A 12,888-nucleotide genomic window follows, 5' to 3' on the forward strand; every position below is an offset into this window, starting at 1 on the left:
GCTACTTGGGACTGATATGTCTTCTCAGAAATTTAGACAACATGATGAGAAGCATGCCTCTATAAGAATTAAAGAACTCATAGGAACAAAAATGAGGTATGATGATAAAGAAGAAAGGTTGGCAGTTCCAGCTGTTGAGGAGGTCAGGATTTGTTTCCATCATATAAACATTATCACTGTCATCCTTTCTCATCTTTCCTCCCTCTTCTCCTTCTGGACCCTATTTAAGTAGTTCATAAATCCAATAAACATTTATTGAGAACTAAATACTTACCAGACACTGGGATCCAAAGGGAATTAAGACACAGTCTCTGCTGTCGAGAAGTTTGATCTAGGTGGGGACAGCTAAGTATATCATGATCAGTGCTGTGAGAACAGAGTATGGAGTGCTAGAAGGACACTGAATGCAGCCACTTAAATCAGGAGGATGAGTTTGGGGGTGAGGAATGGGTATCAGGGAAAGTTACCCAGAGAAGGCAGTGCTTGGAGTGAATTTTGAGTGGAGGAGGGTGGAGTTGGACAGAAGCCATATAGGAAATGGTTAAGACGAAGGGGATAGAAAGCAGAATGTGTGCAAGGGATTGCAGATGACTCTATAGGGCTGAGGTGGAAGAGGCATGGGTGAGAGGGAGATGAGGCCAGAGGAGTGGGTCAGGTCAGGTTGAAATGGGCCATGAGTGGCAGCTGTAGAAACAGAAGCAGGTACTCTGAAAGCTGTGAAGTACCATGAAAGAAATGTAAGCAGAAAAAGGTGCAGAATCAGATTGATGTTACAGAAAGATTGCTTGGGCTGCAGTGAAGTTACTGGCCTAGCAAAGGGCCAGGCCAGAGGCAAGGAAAACAGCTGAGAGTTACTGATGCAATCTAGGAGAGTGCTGACAAGTAGCAGTGTGACTGGGAGGAAGGGACAGACATAAGAGAAAAGAGAAAAATATATATGAATTTCTCTTCACCCTCCTTCACTGAGCCCACCCACCTCTTGGCCCTTTTAGGGTCTAAGAAATATAGTCTGCAAACAAAGTGGAGCAACATAACCTAACTTCTTCAACGGAACTTTGGCTCCTGACTATTTTTGTCAGTTTTCTTTTTTTTTTTTAATGGTCACTTTATCCCATTTCCAACTGTCTCCAATACTGCCCACCCGAGGAGATTGGTCATCTTTCCTGACACAATACCCAGGAGGACCTAGTCTGAAGATTTAGTGCTCGGAGTACCTCCTGAGAATGTCAACAGGAAATGACAGAGATAGGTCTTGTCCTTTTGTGCTGTGTGTGATTTGGGAGGATGTTCCTCTTAGGCCCAAACACAATATGTAATCCTTCTTATTACCTTTGTAGTTATTAACTAATGCTCTGAGCTACTTCCCTTTTCCACTAAACCTCCCTTTTTCTTAACCAAGGCTTAGGATATTTCTAATGTGAATTTTAAGTAATACTAAATATTAAAACATTTTCAAGCAACATAGAAACATTTTATCCTAATACATGAGTGTGTGATTTAAATGGTGGTTAGAATTTTTTTTTTAATAATATGAAAATCAAAACCCTTGTTTAATCACCTACCTATTAATGTTTTCTTCAACTTTAGGATCATTGTTTTTAAACAGATGCCTTGTGGCAAAACAACCCACATAGCTCATCTTTTTATGGATAATGTTCTCTAGCTGAAGGAAAATGTTGGATTCTCAAGTTAGAGATAGTTTTAAAGTGTGTATCTTTTTAAAAAATGTAGAATAATCTATTTTTCATAGCAACAAAATAAAAATCAGAAGTGAATTTTTCTTTCAATGGAGCAAAAATTTTTTTAAATGCTTAGCAGTTAGATAGCAAGTCCTAATTTTGCTCTATTCAACTCTAAAACAATGTTTCTGATTGGCTTCATGTGCAAATCAGTTAATCATGGTTATGCTGTACCACCAAAATTCTAATATCTGTAAGAGTCACAGCTCTTACTGTTGTCACCTCAAGTGCTCCAAGGGCAAGAGTCTCTAAGACAATTCCTGTCCTGCCTGGGGCGGTATCTCCATTCCATCAGTACACATTCACAAACACGTTGGCCAGCATCATATAACCACCTCCCTGGAAGACAAAGTGCTTCTCTTCTAACAAGGAGGTGGAAATCCGTATGGTGTCATCGTATGGTTATGTGTTCGGATCTATGAGAAAGGACTAGGGAAGGAGGGAACCTCATTTAAAAGTGAGACCATGTCTGCAAACACCTGGGGAAGGACAGGTACTTGGGTTAGGAGGCAAGAAAGACTCTTGGCTGCTCAGTGGTGCTGACTAAAGGGAAATTAGGAGAAATGGAGAGATGCAAGAGAGAGAGAAAAAACATAACTTTTATACATCATCTACTCTGTCCCATGCTAGGTTCTGGGATGAGATGATGAACCGATGCTGCTACCCAGCATGGTTCCTCTGTGCTCTACACGGCTTCTGCCATTGGTTTGCTGGCCTGAGGTCGTCCACAAAGACAAAACAGTAGAAAATATATACTATTGTGTTCTTCATGGTGGACAGTTTAACAGCATTACAGCAAAAGCAAGTAACAAAGTTCAGTGTGGCTGGCTATGTTCACGCTCCACTGACATGCTCAGACTCTGCGAAAGTTACAGGTACCTGGACAGCCAAGAGCCTGACAATGAAGATAAAATTAAAAGCCAAGATTTCATTAGTGAGCTCAGCATGGATGGGGAAACAAAGGCTTTAGAATCTGGTAAATATGATTGTTTTTAATAATTTATCTGCTTACAATTACATGTTAATTTTTAATAAAAATTAATTTTAACAAGAGTAATTTTAATAAAAAATTTAAAGAAGGTAATAACCATAAAAAAGAAATAAACTGCCCAAAGATTATCACTGCTAATTTCTTGTTTTCTTCTGTGAATATTATTAAAATAGTTGAGATTATTATATCTTGTAATTACATGTTATTAATTTATTATTATTAATGTTGTAATGATGTAATTAATTATAATTTAAGTGTATATGACTTTACTTATTATATATAAAATGTATATGTGAATTAATATAATTTTACATAAAATTATATTGCATTTTATAAAAAATTATTTATAACATAAATAAAAATTATAATATAATTTATTTATAATAAAACCATATTGTAATTAATTATTATATATCCTAATAGCTTGTTATTTTCACCTAACTTTATTACATGAATATTTTCTCATGTTATTACAACTTTTGGGAAAGATCGTTTTTCTGACTATGTAATATTCCATCACGTAGAAGTTCCATAGTTTCCTGGTTGGTTATTAGGTTCCCTAGTGTTGGTTATTAGGTTCATTCCAAGTTCTGTCTTTTATAAATAACTCTCTAATGAAGAATTTTACAAAACAAAACTTTTCTTGAAGTTTTAGTTCAAAATAGTATTTTGAACTATTTTCTTAAGATAACTTTAAATTAGTAGAATAACTGAGTCATAGAGAATAAATATTTAAGACTTTTGATAAAGTTGCCTTCCAAAAGTCTACAGATTGGTACTTTCTCCAACAATGTATGAGCGCTAAGAAATGACTTTGAATCTAATTTTACTTCTTATTGATGGAATAATTTGGGCAAGTTATTTAACTTCTCTGAGCCTCAGCTTTGTCATCTGTAAAATGGAGATGCCTACCTCACAGAATTATAAAATATAAAATATGTACATATGTAACTTGGCACAAATCTGGTACATAGTAAGTACAAAATCTAAATATTAGTTCCCTTCTTCTTTTCCCCTATTCCTTTTGCACTGTTGAGTAAAAATAAAATAAACTTTAGGTTTGTTCTGTTTCTTAATAGTCACTTACTTAGATGATGGTTGAAACATTTTAACTGCAAGGCATCTGAAGTAGTTAACTGTACAATTACAGGCACATAATTTGTATTTGGTTTACAGAACCCATTAGATGCTATGTAATTGAACTGGTAATAAATATTTGATGCATTTGTTACTGTTACTGCATTTCTAAACAGATTTAGTGTTTTATATTTTTTCTATTTTATCCTTAAGAAAATTATTTACCATGTCTATTCTCAGTTTCCCCATCATAAAAATAAGGCTAATGTCTATTCTATCTTATTCGTGTGATGAAGGCACTTCTTGCTAACTATTGAGGTGTTTACAGCCTAAATACATGCGTGCGCGCGCACGCACACACACACACACACACACACACACACAAGATGAAGTAGGATTAGCCATACATGTCAGAGAGACATGGAAGGGAAGAGAAAAGAAAGAACGAACCTTTCTCCAGCGCCTGTATTTCACACACATTAATCACACACATGCACACATACATCGATCATGAGAAGTGTTTCACAGGTATTCTGATTTTACAGATAAGAAAACTAAAATTCAGCAAAGTTAGGAAATGTCCTCGAAGTCCTAAGCTATCAGAAGGTAGAGACACAATTCAAATACTAACCTGTATCCAGAGAAGCAGAAGGGCGTTTTTATGCCTTATCGGCTTAATCATTAGTAACACGATTGTGAGGCTGAGCAATTAAATTATTTTATTAACTTGCACTTTGTGGCTTAGACAGAAAAGCAAAAGAAGGTTAATCCACCTGAGAAATTTATTTTATTAGTCCTGCTCAAAGGATCACCGGAAAGGAAGTTGCATTGATAACTATCATATGATGTCTGTGTGGCGAGGAGGCAGGGAGAGTGAGATAAATTTTATAACCCTTAAATTTCATTGGGTTTCAGGTTACAAAATATATAAACAAACTCCATCACAAAACTCCTTTTACAAAAGTATTCTTAGGACCAGTCAGAATGATATCTGCCCCCCCGCCCCCCGCACTCCCAAAAAAGGAACAGAGTTGCAGGCAAAAAACTAACTGAGACGATAAACTAAAATAACTAATATTTCTATTAGGTCAAACTACATGAAAATGTGTTTTTGTGGGACAAAATCAATCCAATATCATGTTTATGTGGTTCAATCTATACATATGACATTGTTACATGAATCCAGAAAGTTATGTCTAGGAATTGATTTCAAAAGTAACACTTGGTAATTAGGGTTTTGAAAGGCTACTGCCTTTAAATTATATTCATCACTTTTAAAATGGGACTGTGAACTATTTGACAGACATTTCAAGCTACATAAAATAAAAATAATTTAATTATAACACAATCCCTTGTTTTCCAAGTCCTGCACGTCTTTAATTTCTGCACCTGAAAAATCACATAGAACAGCATTTGTGTATATTTTGATAGCTAAAATACATGATACTTTATAGGAATATCTATATTATCCAGATATGTAAGGGGGTATTAAATACGGAACCAGAAGCCCTGCTGCCTACTAGTTGCGTGGCCTGGGCAAAGCCACAGACCATCTCTGGATTTCAGTTTACATCTGTATATAACAAAGATGATGACTTGCCTCATAGGGTAACTTGTAAGTATGACATGAAATGTAAAAAAGTGAGATACTTTACAATTATAAAGTGTTATTAAAAGTTGGTTATTATATGTTAATAAAGAGTAATACTGTGAATCTCTGGTTTGAAGGGAACTTAAATAGATTTTTTTACCTCTTGTAGGAGAAAGCCACCTACAAAGATAGGCTTCTGCTTGATCCCAACATAACACCAAGGGCCATGTACCCATGCTCTGTTGACCAGTTAATGTGGTCACTGTAACCAGACTCATCCTATAGGTAGGCCCTGAAAGATTCTTTTGTGGGATTTCATCAGTCAAATAAGCTTCATCCATGGTTCAAATTGGTTGGGTAATTACTAAATGCTCATTTCATGATCTTGTTCACGGAGAGACAGCTGAAGATCAGTTGGTTTCTGTGACTTCTATCTACTTGTATATTTAGCATAGTCAGGCAATATCACTTCCATAAACAGCAAACGTTCTTAGATATCTGTGCATGCAGAGCACTCTGACTAGCATGCACTTTCTGCCTTCCAAGACTTCACACCTGAGCCTGGGGGTCAGATAGGTGACTTACGGCAAAACCATGACAAAATCAACAAAACCGTGGTAGATGGCGGAGTAGAGTACAAAGACTATAGGGAAGTGGAGCAGGGAAAGATTTCTAAAAGGGCAGTTTAGTAAGCTTTGAGGAGGAATTAAGCTACATTGGGTGGCTAAGAAAAATTCAGGTAGATGAACAGCTTGAGAAAAGAGATCAGGACTATTAATATGTTGGCTAGGGGGAGGGTCAGAGGAGGGAGGGAGCATTTGGGGGGGATCTTTTTATGAACTATGTAGATGTCTAACCAATGTACTGTATACTTGAAACTAATTAAAATAAATTAATTAAAAAACAGAGATCAAGACTAGACATGGCAGTTAATCGTAAGCTAAAGAGCTTTATGACTGGGGAGAAGTGAGGGTGAGTCAGCTTTGAAGGTGTTAGGACTTAATTCTGTAAAAAGCGGGGAGACATCTCATAGGTCTTCCAGCAGGGATGTAACACCTCATAGTAACACAAACCAAGATGAAGGTCAACTCCCTAATTTAAGGGTAGGTGGGGAGATTAAGGAGCCTTTCTGTTCCCAGTTAGACAGAGGGCTTGAAATGCAGATTCCGCTCAAAAGACACAAACTGACCTGAACCGTAAGTTCCCTGAAGGCAGAGTCAGCATCTGAGTCGTTTTTTGTTTCCTTGGTGTCAAGCACAATACCTGGTGATAAAGAAAGAAAAAAGAGAGCGGAGGCGGGAGGGAGAAAAAAAAAAATAAAGTGCTGAATTGAACCAAATTAACAGTGAGGTATGCATGGTGGGGCTTTTAAAAGCTTCAGTCTTGTGGAAGCCGAGAGCAGGCCACTACCGACGTCCTGCCCCACAGTCCTGCCCAGGCCAGGAGCGGTCCTATATAAGGCGAGGGCCTCTTACTAGCCTTGAGCAAATTATTTTGAAAATAAAGGTAATACCGCCTACCCCCATTTTGCTGAAAGAATTAAACGTGACAACGGATGTCAAGAGTTTAATACAGTGCGCGGCACAAAGTAATCTCTGAGTTAAGTTTGGGGGAGATCGGTGTCCTTCCTACAAGGTGGTAGCCTCACAAACCGAAAGAAGGAACCCTCGGGACCTGTGAAGGGCTGGTGGAGAGCTAGATTTAGCGAGTTTGAGATGTCAGTTTTGGGGGGTCGCCCGGAAGCAGGACCAGCACTCCGCTCCGCTCCGCGCCGCGGAAGCTGGGCGGGCTGACCCCGCGCGCCACGCTGCAGCCCAACGCCCCGCGCGCTCTCACTTGCGGGCGGGCTCCTCCGGGTCCGCCTGGGGTCTGGCCAGGGCCACTGCGGGGGCCTACTTGGGGAGGACCGTGGCGGTGCGGGGTCAGGGCTGGAGCGTCCACTGCCCCCGGACGCGCCACGCACCCAGAGCCGCTCCGGGCGCGGCGGCAGGACTGCGGTGCAGGATGCCTTCGAGGCGCGGAGGGAGGCGGTCGTCCCTTGGGGAGGACCGCGAGGACTGAGGGTCAGGTGGGAGAAAAGGGGCGCACTCCCTCCCGCCCCTGGTTCCAGGCCGACCAGGTCTCTCCGGCGGCTGAGGGCCGGCGGAAGGTACGCGCGCCCTGCGCTCGGGATTCCTGGCGCGGGCCGGCTGGGCTGCTGCGGGCTGAGGGGGCACCGAGGATGTGGGGTGCTCTGATCAGAGCCAGCTTTCTTCCAGCCTCTACTCGAAACCCTCCACTCCCGCCCCTAGTTCGCACCCCTCGTCGTGTCCCAGCAGCCGCGCAATTTCGGCTGCTGTTTCCTGGAGTCGCCCTTACGGTTCCCCGAGGGGCCGCGAGGCGCCGGGCTCTGTGACGCAGGCTCTGCGAGCTGCTGGTGGAGGTTGCCACGGGCCACGAAAGAGAGCCCTGTGTCCCCTCCCAGCAGCGCATCTCCGGAAGCCGGGAAGAAGAGCCCTGCAGAGGCGAAGAGGAGGGATGAGGGAAGGAGACAGCTTCGCCGCACCCCAGGCTGTGTGTCCGCCACCCCAGGGCCCGAGTTTCCCCCGGGGAGACTGGGTGCTGGCGCCAGCCCCTTGCAGCGGGGTTGGTGGCCAGGGTGGAGAACTGCGTCTGAGGCGCCTTCCAGCCCGCAGGGATGTCGGAGTTCTCGGAACCCCAGAAATGGGCCTGGCAAGAGAAGATAACTGCAAGAGAGAAGTTAATCTGAAGATAGCTCTGTTCCTTCTATATTAAGATGATCATCCTGCTCTCCTCGGGGTAAATCAGAGGAATAGCCCAGGTTGACCGAGTCAGGCACCAGGTGCTGCTTCAGATACGTTTTCCATGCCCCCTCCCCGCCCCGCTGTCTCTGCTTTCTCAAAATAAATATTGAGGACTGTGTATCTCTCCACCAGCTTCTCCGCGAACGTTAGAACGTATCTTCTTTTGACCAGGTCGTTCTATTAGCATTTCCCTAGGACATTTTTGTAGGATACCCAAGGTCAATGTTCAGTTTTGTATCTTGGTAGAATTGGTAGACGGTGGGGTAGGCACGTGGTTAGAGTTACTAAGGGCTCAAATAGTTTTCAAAAGTGGCTTACCATTTCACATCCCCACCAGCAGTGTATGTGGATTCCAGTTACTCCACATTCGTGCTGACACTTGCCAACTATCTTTTTTTAATTTTAGCATTCTAGGGTGTGTAGTGGTGTCTCACTGTGGGTTGTGTTTGTTTTGAATCATGAAAATGCTGACAACTGGCTTACAGAGATAGCGATTTCATATGCATTTCTGTGGTGAAGAATGATGTTAAACACGTTTTCATGTGCTTACTAACTATGCATATAATCTCATTTGTGAAGTCTATATTTTTGTCCATGCTTTTATCCACTTTTAAATTGGGTTAGTTTGCATTTTCACTCTTAACAGTTTGTTACATACCGAATTATGTCCCTCCTCCCCTGAAATTCATATGTTGAAGTCCTGACTTCAGTACCTCAGCATATGAGTGTATTTGAATATAGAGCATTTAAAGAAGTAAATAAATTTAAGTGGGATCATTAAGGGTGGGCCCTAATTCTATATGATTACTGTCCTAATAAGAAGAGGAAATTATTACACAGAGGGATGACTAAATGAGGACGCTGAAGGAAGGCTGCCATTTACAACTCAACGGGAGAGGCCCCAGCAGAAGTCAAATCTGCCCACATGTTGATTTTGGACTTCTAGTCCCCAGAATTATGAGAAAATAAATTGTACTTTTAAGTCACCAATCTGTGGTCATTTTGTTATGGCAACCCTAGCAAACTGATGCATGGTGTAATTGATTAATGGAAGTTCAATGAAGTCTATTGATTTTTTCATAGCTAATTTTCTTTTATTTTTGTGTAAAATCCATTCTTGAATTTTAAAAAAAATCTGATAAATAGAATAAAATGGCTTTTTAAAATAGCTTTTAAAGCTACAGCCATACAATAAAATAATATATGGCTAAAAGCCAATATCATGCTTAATGAGGAAATATTAGAAGTATTACAATTAAAGTCAGGAAGAACACCAGCTGTCCATCTCCATTATTATTTAATGTTATTCTGGTGATGCTGGCCAGTGAAATTAAACAGAAAAAAACAAGAGGCACAGTAACTGGAAAGATCATTTTACTTGAATGATTATAATTCACAGATGATTTGGTTTCTGACTTAGAAAACTCAAGGGAATCAATTGAAAAACTGTTGCAACAATGTTACACTTCTTTACGATCATTCAGTCCAAATATTAAAGAGCCAATGGTCTTTCTCTATACAAACAGAAATCTTTGGAGAAATATAACAATGAATCCTATTTGAAATAGCACGCAAAAAGACAAAATATCTACCATGAATGAAGGTCACAAAAACATCCAGTTTTCATGGAAAAAAAACCAGTGAATATTATAAAAATGTAAATTCTCCTTAAAGTAGTTTTGTAAGTTAATGCAATCTCAATTAAAAATATTTTTACATTAGGCAAGTTAGATATAAACAGTACAAGAATACAGGAGTACCCAGACATCTCAAAAAGAAAACTCAGAGTCACACCAACACCATACTGTTTTGATTTCTGTAGTTTTAAAATATCTTGAAGTCAGGTAGTGTTAGTCCTCCTATTCTGCTTTTTCAAATTGTTTTGGCTATTCTGTGTCCTTTGCATTTCCGTATGAATGTCAATTTCTACCTCAAAAAAGGTCTGCAGACATTTTGATTGGGATTGCATTGGACCTATTAAGTCAGATTTATTCATAAGTATTTAGTATTTTGATACTATTATAAATGTTAATTTTTTTCGCTCAATTTCCAAGTGATCATTGCTAGCATATGGAAGCACGATTTATTTTTGTACGTTGATCTTTTATCTTGCTAACCTCTGATTTTGGATTTCTAGCTTCCATAACTCTCACAGAATAAATTTCTTGTGTTAAGCCTCTCATTTTGTGGTAATTTGTTACAGCAGCCTCAAGAAACTAATAAAAAGATATTGAAATTTCTAACTCTAATTGTGGATTTGCCTGTTTCTCCTTGAAGTTATATCAATTTTCGTTTCATGTGTCTTAAACTCTGTTTTTAGATGCATTTAGGATTGTTATGTCCTCTTGATGAATCAATCCCTTTATCTTTATGAAATGACCCTCTTTATTCCTGATAATATTCCTTCTGTTATATATTTTTTCTACCTTTTAATTTTTAATCTATGTATGTCTTTATATTTAAAGTGCATTTCTGTGGCTATGTATACTTTGGTCTTGCTTTCTTTTCCCATGTGACTGTCTTTGCTTTGACTTAATTCCTTTTGTTTACTATCATGAGGCTGCACTTGTATGTCTCCTTAAAAGTAAAAAATTTGTTTGTTTTGTTTTTAGTTTGTATGTACTATTCACAAGTTTTTAATAAAAATTAGAGACCTGGAATACTATTTTAAGGATCAGCTATATGTGATTGCCCTCTAGTGGCCATGTTGAATAATGTCATGAGATTCAAATTCTTCCACAGCTCAATTTAGCCGTGCAAACTACAGCATATTTGACAACTGTGTCATTCTTTATTAATTTGACTTTGGTGTTTTCTGAAGAAGTAGAGAAACTAGTGTAGTGGTCCTGATAAATACTCAGCACCTAAATAGGAAACTTGGTACTCTCGGAACCTGGTAAACTAGTAGCCACCTAAAATAATTAATAACAATTATGGTATTATAAACATCTGAATAAATAATTCGGAAACATATTTAATAATTGATATAATATAGTCATGGTAAATTCTATAAAGTGATAACTTTCATGAATATGTAGAAGGAGACAATAGAAAGCATAACATAAAATAGCAGAAATAAAAAATTTAAATATGTGTAGTGATTACTTTGCAACTTCCTTTGAATCTATAGTTATTTCAAAATAAAATTTAAAAAATATCATTGGTTATATCAAATTGAAATGGATCCAAACTCTCAAGCTAAAAGAATAAGAGTGTCAATTTGGAATTTAAAAAAAAATGGAAAAAGAAAATATAGAAGTTTACAAAGAATGTACCTCAAACATATGGAGTGAGTGAAAGTAAAGGAATAGAAAAAGGTAAATTAGGCAAGTACAAATCAAAGGAAAGCAGATATTACTCTGTTCATTTAGGGAGAAAAGACTTTAAGGCAAAAACCTTAAATTACTACAAATAAAGACCACAACTTAACGATAAAAAGTTACTCGCCAAGAAGGTGTAACAATTAAAATCTTGTATGCCTTTAAAAATAAAGCCCTAAAATATCTAAAGGAAAATTTGACAGAACTGCGAGGAGAAATTGATAAATCACCATCAAAGTGTGTATAATTTTATACAGCAGTCACACGCTACAGACAATCATATTTCTGCTGGTGTAATTACTCCTACTCTATATGATGAATTCCATATACCTACATCTCATAATTCACCACAAGAATTATGGTGGGTTCTGAGTGCTCCATTACTGGAAAAATTTGAGAACTATTGTACTAGAAATTGAAGCAGGTTATTTCCCTATTCATTCAATGAACATGTATTCAACAATTATTATGTTTAAAATATCATGTTAAAAGAGTCAGTTGTACATATTAGTTTAGCTATTTAATAGAAATTCATAAGCTGGAGTTTCATAGAGATTTACAGGAAAAATTATGCTGAAGTCCTTCTCTCCCCACCACACACTCAATTAAGCGTGGGTTTCTTTCTTAAAGAAATTTGCTCAATGGAACAAACAACAGTAAAGAGTTTCCAAAATTATAATGTCTTCAGTATATTATCTTTTAGGACTAATAAAATACTATATAGCAAAAATGAATATTGGTCCACAAACTCAACTTAATTTCTGCCAAGCGATGGAAGCAGTTGTGGTCTTCTTGCCTTTCTACTGCTTTCCAATGGATTACATCTAAATCCCAGGGATTTCTACAGTACTAAGGATCGGGAGGGAGGGACATGTGGTCTGGGTCTTTATCTATCTATGCTGGCATCAGCCGCTGGCCCTTATTCCTTTCTGGTCTTCAGTCATTGCCTTGTTGAAGTCACTCCTGACACTTGCCTTACTTCCAACCATGAGGCTCTTGGGTTCTGGCTTGCTCTTAGCTAACTTTGCTTCCCTTGAATACTAGATGTTATTCTGCTGCTTCCACACCACATTGGGGAGAGGAAATTGATGAGGGCTGTCCAGGGTCCTTCACACTAGCAGGCTAACCTGCAGGCGTCTGGAATTTGTTCTGCTCCTTTTCATGCTTGGATGAATTCTGTGAGGCTGTCTCTGACCTTGTGTGCTAAAGCACCATCTGGCCATTTGTCCCCTGGCTTCTTGCTCCCTCACTGGGCTTGGGGAGAGAGCAGGCCCCGTTTTCTCAAGGACCCACACTAATATCTCACTCTTGTGCTCTCTCTCTTTCTCTCTTCCTCCCTCCATTCCTTTCTCTCTCTCTCTCTCTC

The sequence above is a fragment of the Pteropus alecto genome, unplaced genomic scaffold, assembly GCF_000325575.1.
Source record: "Pteropus alecto unplaced genomic scaffold, ASM32557v1 scaffold24, whole genome shotgun sequence".
NCBI lineage: Eukaryota > Metazoa > Chordata > Mammalia > Chiroptera > Pteropodidae > Pteropus > Pteropus alecto.